This window comes from Poecilia reticulata, chromosome 12 (genome assembly GCF_904066995.2).
Source record: "Poecilia reticulata chromosome 12, P_reticulata-male-v2, whole genome shotgun sequence".
NCBI lineage: Eukaryota > Metazoa > Chordata > Actinopteri > Cyprinodontiformes > Poeciliidae > Poecilia > Poecilia reticulata.
Genome location: NC_088841.1, coordinates 7,415,648 through 7,425,104, shown reverse-complemented (window position 1 = coordinate 7,425,104; position 9,457 = coordinate 7,415,648). Strand labels below are relative to the sequence as shown.

The 9,457-nt window shown below is 36.7% G+C and overlaps 1 long non-coding RNA gene across 1 annotated transcript; it reads left to right on the top strand.

The window, feature by feature from the left end:
* The first annotated feature begins 4,530 nt into the window (after nucleotides 1-4,530).
* Nucleotides 4,531-9,235, top strand: LOC145554280 (uncharacterized). The gene is made up of 6 exons (XR_014090301.1): nucleotides 4,531-5,483; nucleotides 6,169-6,243; nucleotides 6,731-6,937; nucleotides 7,024-7,354; nucleotides 7,599-7,767; nucleotides 7,912-9,235. It is a non-coding gene; the product is annotated as an uncharacterized LOC145554280 (long non-coding RNA).
* Nucleotides 9,236-9,457: the final 222 nt, after the last annotated feature.

Below are 9,457 nucleotides of genomic sequence, written 5' to 3'. Positions count from 1 at the left end.
ACATGCTTACAGGCAGTGGCAGGCAGAGGAGAAAACTTCACTATTTGCCAAAGTGAAGGCAAAGTTAATGTTGTCTCGAAAAGAACGAGCGACAATTAGAGTGTAGCATTGGTGATACAAATATTACTGTGGCATATTGTGCTGGTCATAACTTGTCTGCATGGCTGTTTTGGAGTTGTTATGTTGCGCATTTCATAAATTTTAAGTGAAAGGCGAAAGTACCGAGTGCCTTTGTGTCTTTACCTGGGAACCTCTTTAGCTTAACTCGTATTTCGTAAAATTGCATTCCTACTTGTGATGTCTGTCGGTTCTGTGTGCATATGAGTTATATATGTATACATATACAATATGCTTTACGTCAAATACTGTCTTGGAATCCAAAATGGAGTAAAAACTTCCAATGGGATACATTACATCAATAAAAAGATGATTGTTGTTGCGTAGCTGATTCATGCTAGCTACTGTGGAAACACAGTTATTCTATTAAATGTAAACTAGACCATTATAGATTACATCTGCTCTCATATAGTTTAATCATGATATAACTAAATCATGTTATGTGCCAAAAGTCTAAAGTATGAACGTGCACGCTAGAGGGGAATCAAATTTTAGCATCTCACTTACGGTTTAAACAACAGCTTTCAAAGATCATTACATTTGACAATGACTATAGAAATTATGGTGATAAGTTAATTTAAAATGCCAGGTAAATTCACGTTTGTCTCAATTTTTCTTCTAGAACTCTGGTATCAGCAGGTCATGTCAAAGGGTGAAGATCAGCCCATAATTCAGCAAACATTTAAAAAGCAAATTGTGTATATATTCACGTCAAAACATGCTGAAGAAAATGCTAAATAACACATTTTAGATCAAAACCGCGGCATTTTTACTTAAGGTTATCATATAGTCATAGTTTGGTATTGGCCCATACCTATTGCAGGCCCAGATTTGCAATGTGCAAGTAGCATTTGAGAATAAATGCAAGTTTCCTTGCTTGACTGCGTAGCAGCTTGGCTCAGCGCATTATTAGCTTAGCATAAGGAGAAACAGAGGAACTTCCTGTCACAGTGCAGCAGCAGCACAACATGTAAACCCACTACAGCATCTCAACGGTAGAGCTTTTTCAGCTGACTTTTCTATTATTTTTTTCTGAAATAATAGAACATTTTACGGCATGTTTGTTTGAACTGAGCAACCACTGGCCCTCTTGACTCGACCAGAAAGGACCACAGATCCTGCATGGAACTACCCCCTACTTTTGTTTAGTCAGTTTGATGCAAGCATTAAAGGCAGATCGATTCTCTTGAGTCTTTGCAAGCAGTCTGCTCGTTGCACAGCTTTCCAAACACTAAATACATATATCAATCACATTCCGGTAGAGCTAGCGCGTTGGCACAGAGGCGAAGGCAGACAGCCACAGCCGGAGCTGTGTGGTGTGTGAGCTGAGGTCTGGGTGTTACTCTCCTGGAACTGATTCAGCGCTAATGAGCTCGGCGTTTAGGCTAAATGCCAGTGAGCGCCACACCAGCAACAAATTGCACACCCTGAACACCTTCACGTATTTCACAGAGCAGCACAAAAACGGTAAGTTTAACGCATATTCCCAATCAAGAGGTTGATCGCAGCTGATTTAACGCTCTGACCGTTGGGAGCGATGAGGGTGAAACCACTTGAAGGTTTCTGGATGCTAGACTCGGCCTAACCCCCTCTCCCTTCCCCTTCTAGCCCCTCCTCTCTTTCTTTTCTTTGCCAAGACAGCCAGCTCCTCTTAACATCCCATTAGTGCAAAATCACATAATACCCATAATGTGCTTTGTCTATTTTCATTTCAAACACGCACCACGCCTGTGTCACAACGCTCCTCGTTCTACCTTTTCGAGATAGCTGTTCCTCCTCTCCAGCGGCCATTCTTCTCCGTCTTTTGTCGCCGCCGTTTCTCATGCGGTCCTTCCCCCCTCAGCTAACACTTCAACTGATATTTCCGGCCTTTTATCCTGGGGTGAATAAAGCAAAGGATCTCCAAGCCAATTAGGAAGCATATGGATCTCTTTCTCTCTCTTTTTTTTTTCTTTCTGGGTTATAATTGCAGAAACTATAACTCATCGGTAAGCTGAGAGGAGGGAGTAAAGAATGCATCTACATGTATGTGTGTGTGTGTGTGTGTGTAGAGTGTTTATTTGCCTGTGTGAGAGGCATCTCGTGCGGGGAGCATCCAGGGACGCCAAAGCCACACGCTGCGTTTGTGGAAGATTATTAGAGCGAAAGATATCGAGTCTGACTCTCCGAGAGAGAGAGGAGGTTCCTCGAAAGACTGATCCGACTGATGGGGAAGGAGACGCCGCGCGCATGTGCACCATGCGGCCGTACTGCGTGTGCATGCATGTTTATCTAATGGGAGGGGGAGGGGTATTCTGGGAATAACAATATTAGCCTCATTCGGAAAATTTGGTGACACAGGTTGCCACGGCATTAGAATTACGGCAATGATGGATTCAGGACCGGCAGGATAAATAAATATGCAGATGATACGTTAGTAAGTCATTTAGGTGGAAATCACATGCAACCTCTGGTTATTTTTAAAGGACCTTAACAGTGAGCTCGAATGGGGAAAAATTTACATATATTTATTTAAGCTCTGATATTTATTATGATGGTAAAGTTGTAGAATATTGGAAAGTTTTTACCTCAACAGTCTACCCTTAAAAAGTACAATACATCAATTTATGACTAAAACTTAGAACCACTCCCATAATGTCACCTTCTTAAAACATTGACCAATGTAATTTATTTTTGCCCCCCCCCCCCAAAAAAAAAGACTTATGCTATTATTTTTGAAAGGTGAGGTAATGAAGAATGGAGATTTAAACGTTTTGCTATCAGATGCAAAGAATAAACTAACTTTGTCTACACAGTACTATTCTTCTCTTACATTAGTGATGAATGATCCTAAATATGCATAAAAAAATGAAAGAAGAGTTCCTTTTTGAAGGATTTTTTTCAATGCCTCTTTTACCCAATATTCATCTGTTCTGCGGAGTCCCTCAAGGATGTGTTATTGGTCCCATTTCTATTTATTGTTTGAGTACAAGTTTTCAGGTTTTGTGCAAGCCCTCTTTGGTTTATGAAATATGGATGTGCATGATCATGTTGATTAAAGGCAAACTATACTTGAAATGTATTGGTGAATGTTTCAGTCCAATGCACTATGTTGAAATATGGCTTAAGACGCGTTTTCTTTCTATTATTTCCAAGTTTAAAGATTATTAATTTGACCATGAATAATTCTGCATTTTATAAAGGTAATCATTATCGAATAGTAAGCTTTGAAAAGTTGGCTGCAGAAACTTGAAACGTTCAGTGAAGTAGGAAACGTATAGTTAAACCGGAAACAAGTTATTTCCAGAGCTATGTCTTCTAAAGTGCTTTGAGGCGGCGTTTGTTACGAACTGGTGATTTATACACAAATTTAAAGCTTGTAGATTTAAAACTCAGAGGTTTTAAACAAGTAACAAATCATATGGGGCAAAAATGCCCTAAAAAAAGGGCAGCCTGGCGATTCCATCCACGAGTTAATTCAGAATGCAGTGTAAATTCTTGCTTCACTTTTAATCCCAGTTCAGAGCCATGTGAGATTTTTCAAAGCCGATGTTATTGTTGGATACGCGGACTTAGTGTTCGATGTTTAATTGGGAAAGGAATTTCATGCGAGAGTGTTTTTATACCTGAAGAAATGAAATGCAAGGGATTAAAAAAAAAAAAAGTTGGATTGAAGTTACACAACACAAAGATTTACTGTTTCGGTTTAACAAATGCAAACAGAGGGTAATAAACATTTATAGCTGGCCTAAAGCAATAGCAAACCAAGCAGCTGCTGAGAGCTCACGCGCCAGCAGAGGGCCTCCAAGAGAGGAAGACATGTCAAAGAGGTTTAGCTTACACATTTATGAGTAACATATCAGTGGTCTTTCAATAAAAGTAGCATTCTGTCCGACCACTTCCCATTTTTTCTATGCTTAAACATCATTAACACCCAATGTCTTGAGGGCACAACATAATTCCTCCATATTTTCTGTCTCTATCTACTGGACACAACAGGGGGATGGTGCCTTTCTCTAGTGGTCAATGGGCAAGAGACAGAGTCCAACACACACACTCACACACTTCTAAGGACAATTTAGAAACATTTCAACCAAGTCATGATTTTTTTGGACAGTGGGAGGAAACCAGAGTACCCAGAGAGAACAAATGTGGGGAAAACATAGAAACTTAATGCAGAAAGACCTGCAGCGGTCTTTGTACGAGATGCCGGGATCTAAAAAAAAAAAAGAGAAAAGTTATTTAAATAGATGTTTGGATGTTATCATCTATTTTTACTAATTTTCTTGATGTAATATTCATTATATTAGATGTATGGCACACACATTTCCAAACATAGATGATACAAATAAGGCAATACCCCAAATCTAAATGTCTGTCGTATTAACTAACATGGAAGCATGTCGAGGGTGATAGAGGGTGATAGAAAGTTTGAACACACTGTAAAAAAAGTCCGTAAAATCAACAGTAAAAATCTGTGAAATCATGACAGAAAAATTTTGTAAAGAAAAACACAATTATATTTTGTTCATTTACCAGTATAATGTTGTATAACGTAGAACAGAAAAATATTGTAAATTTTAAAATGTGAAATTGTAAATAATATTGTATTTAGTTGTAGAAAACACAAATTTTGTATTGTTAATGAAAAAAGTTGGATCCTTCACAACATTTCAGCAGTGTAAAACTAACATTTACATTCTGTGATGATTAAATCCAAATGAATTGGAAGCTAGCTTACCATTTTTTTGCTAGGGAGAAGTAAGTTTGGGCTTCCCTGTTTAAGCTGTTGCCCCTGAGACCCAACTCCAGATAAGTAGAAGATGGACGGATGGATGGACAATGAAATAAATGAATAAATTAATAGATTTGGAAATTAATGTGGAATTAAGTAATTATGATTCCACATTGTTTACTTCCAATTTTGTTCACTAGTTATCTATTTATATTCACTTGTATTTTCCCACTTCTTTAGATTGTCATTTCCTCTTTAATTCATTTACTTATTCTCTGTCAATTTTGATTGGATCATTTCTTCATATTTCACGTCTAACGTGGAGGAAACATCTGAATCAACAAGGAAGTCATGTACTTGCTTATTGGTACATGTATTTTATTTTTATTTATTATTTTTGCTAACACTGGATTTTTTACCTTCAACGTTGCCATTATAAGCTCAAAGTTCGGCTACTGCGAGAAAGACAGAGAACACCGCTTTGTGCTCAACTTCCGGTCTGTTCTGCTCTCTGATTGGTTCGCTTACCTGGCGCCTGAAAGCTGTTTTGAACAAGTTTGTACAACGGTTCTCATCTTAGAAGAAGCTGAATTGTGCTCAAACCTTGACAAAGAAAAGAGCGCTGTTTGGACCTCGTCAGCTTTCAGCAAATGTAAGTTAAGCTTTGTTTTCTTCAAACGTAACGGTAATTTGTGTTTCTGGGGAGAGTACATTTTGTTTTTAAGGCGTCATATTGCTTCTTGGAACAATATGCAGTAGAATCATTTTTTGCTACACCTGCAACACGTGTAACTTGTTGGGTAGGTTGAAATTGTTTAAACATGATTATATGTACATTTTGCTGTAAAACACTAGAATCATTGAGGGGCTATGTGTTGCATTGTAGAGTGCACAGAAACGAGCCCAGTTGTGTATTCAAATGCCTCGGCACAGAATGTAAGCGGACATTTTGTACATATGCAGCGTTTAAAACTCATTTTTACCGAGTTCACAACGTGGCTTCACAACCCGAATTAGCCAAAGTCATTGCTGCTAAATTGAAATGCACCATTTCATTATGTGGGCACCAAAGCCAAACTGTGAAAGAAGTCGTTGCTCATTTAAAAGAGCATATAATGGAGGGGCGGACGGTAGCATGTCCAGTAAAAGCCTGCAAAAAAGTTTTCAGCGTCAAATCATCATTCACAGCTCATATGTCCCGTAAACATAAGATAAACATAACATAACACAGCATTGGTGGGTTTACTGAAAACTTTAGTACTTCTCAGTACTTTTGTAAGTACTGTGAAATCACAAGAAAAGACTTTCTTAATGATCCAAATGCTTGTGGTCCACAGCGAACCCCTGAAGCTTACAATTTGGCAGTCCATCATCGAGAGACTGGAAGCATTCAAGACATCAAAGGTGTCAAGGTAAACTCTGACTTCAACTCACTAAAGTCTTTTCATGTTTGCCAACCTGGTCTTCCACCTTGCTTAGGCCATGACTTATTTGAGGGTGTCGTGTCCTGTGATCTTGCACTATACTTGAAATATTTCGTTAAAACAAAGAAATGGTTTACATATTCCCAGTTCAACCGTAGAATCAAGCAATTCAAGTACAAAGGATCAGATGCTCTCACAAAGCCATGCCCTGTCAACTCTGAGGCAATCAGGCTTTCAGGTCAAGCTGTTCAAAACTGGAACTTGCTGCAATTGTTGCCAGTAATTATTGGTGACAAGATACCGGGAGAGAAGTTTGACTAAAAATTTAAGGATGTACATGAATAAAAAGTGTGAATCAGGCACGATATTTTGTTTGACACTAAGTATGACTCTCTTTAATTTGTACATAGTTGAATACATGTTATATTACGGTGATCTTGTGTTTTTACCATTATTTTGTCTGATTTTATTCCAGAAATGGCTGAGCAAACATTTTTACGTAGTGCTATCAATGAAGTGTTGCCCGATCTTGCAGAGGCTTCAAAAGACATTCTCGAGGAGACTTTACAGTCAATTGGAGTAGAAACGTATGATGACTTCCAGTTCATTGTTGAGAAAGACTTGCTGTCAGCATTAAGACCAATTCAAGCCAGAAAGGCACTTGCTGCTTGGAAATTCAGATGTAAGTAAAATTCTAGAAAATCAACCATTAAACACTGATATTCATATTCAGTTCTGATAACTTATTTTTGTTTTGTGTTTTTGAAGGCAGGACCCCTGAAACCAGCAGGTCCTCAAGTAATGCATCACGAGATACTCCTCCATCACAGCAGTCTTTGTCCCCGCTAAGTGTGTCATCAAACTCCTCCAGCAGCAACCAGACATCTGCAGCAAACTGGGTGGACACCTTTGAGATACCATGGGAAAAGTTCTCAGAAGAACTGATACAGGCATTAGAGTGTTAAAGAGTTGATGATCTTACTTCTCTGCTACTTCAATGAAAATGAAGAAGCAGTGTTCTTCTGTGTGGAGGACACATGCCTAGCTGAAGAAGTACAGATGGAGAATGTCTCCTTGATTCCCACTATCATTGTGTGTGGTGAGTTCATTTTTGTTTTTCCAGTTTCTTTGACCTGTTGTCTTTTTTGTTGTCTTGTCCCCTTTCTTTGCACTTTTGTCCATCTGACATTTTCTTTAATAATTTTTTTTATTCCAATTATTTTCTTAAGCTTTTACTATACTAATATTATTTTTTGTTATTTTTACTTATTTTGTTATTTTTCTTATAAATGTTATTGTTTTGTTCTATCAGGAGTCTAAATGTATTGGTTCTTTCTCCTTAGGTCAATCCTGCTTCCATGCCAAACGATTCATGCTGAGTGTGGATCAACAGATTGGAAACAACAACATCTCCTGTTTTATTTCTGCCCTCTGCATGATGTTTGGGAGCTATTATTGTTTTAACATACATTATCCATCGGGGCTGGCGTCTACACTGGAGTTTCTGCAGAGGTATGAGTTCTTGTTTTTTTGTTTGTTTTTTTAATTGTAGGCAGTTAAATTTGACTTTTGACAACTTTTATATCTTGAATAAAAGTTTATGTCTTTGTGAAGCACATTTTGATGTAGTTTTCTGTTTGTCCTCTTTATCTTAAGGTGTTTCTTCTCAATCAACCCAGACAAGGGCAGTAAGGTGGAAGAAACCCGTAAACCCAGACTGCGTGTGAACCCCCGTGTCCTCACCTTGATCCAGGAACTTGCGGATCATGAGTGGCGTGATGTTTGAGAAAGGACTAAAGTCAGTGAGTTATCAAGACAGTGTTTAATCTTAACAGAGCTGAATAGATTTCTAAATGTATGTTGCATCTCACACAGTGTCTTCTGAAGTTAAGAAAGTAGAAAAGACATATTTATATTTGTTCAGTGGCTGAATTTTGTTCCATGTCAGAAAGGGCAAATGAGAATTTCATTGAAAATATGTTTTCAATTAAAATGTTTATTTGTTTCTAAAAAAATATATTGAATTATCATTAGATACAGTTTATATTGGGCTTCCTTGTGTTTTTAATTTGCATTTAACTGGTAAATCTTTGTTGAAATTTGATTTATTTATAGATATTTGAAAATAGAATTGCTTCTAAAAAAGGAAAACTTTTGAAGCAAACAAACATTATTATTAAAATGTATACTGGAAATAGAAATTTATTGTATGTTATAATCTTCAAGCCCCCCCCCCCCCAAAAAAAAAAGGGGGTGAAAGTTGGCTCTCATACTGTTTCTGATAAAGTTAAAAACGTTGAAGAAATTTATATGTATTCAGCAGGTGCATGTGCTTCATGATGTTCAGAAAAGACAAATGAGAACTTCATTGAAAATAAATATTTCAAAGGCATGCAAGTGTATGTTTATTTTTTTAAGGTTATCATAGATACAATTTATATTGGGCTTCCTTGTGTTTTAAAGTTTCCTTTAAGTGAGAAATGTTTGTTGAAATTTCATGCTTATAGATATTTAAAGATATAATTCTTAGTAAAAAGTAAAAAATTAAAGCAAATTTCAGTTTTTCAGAAAGTATTAATAAAATGTTTTAAATTGACATTTTAACAGTTCTAATCCGTTATTTAAAGGTAATTTATCAGTAGGACTAAATGAAGTTTTTTTTGTACAACAAACAAAAACTGAGTAAATCTTACTGGAAAAAAAGTGTAAAATAACAGCATTATTATGATAATTCATCAGAAAAAGTTGGTTAAAATTACTTGATAAAACTGTTTTATTACCAAAATAAACCTTTTCAAATCACAGTTAAAATTTGTGCAAAACTATGGGATAATCTGTTTATTTCACAATTTAACACTGTTATAATTACTGTTTGGTCAGTAAAACAGTTTACATGTTCACTGTGTTTTCTACAGAATTATTCTGGCAACCACAGCTGCCAGATTTTTTTTGTAAAAACAACAGAATTTTTTTTACAGTGCAGTAAAAGATAGAAATGGATGAACTCTAGACCCTATCTCTAAACTAATGAATTAAGTTTTTGTTTTCTGCCAAAATTGATTTTGGTTTAAAAAAAAAAAGAAAACATGAATTTTGGCCCTAAAAATGAAGAAAAAAGAAAAAATGATTTCTAGGGCAGTAAGGTGACGATGTGTGATGGTTGGACAAGCAGCAGGAGTTGCAGAATAATTTTATTTTACTG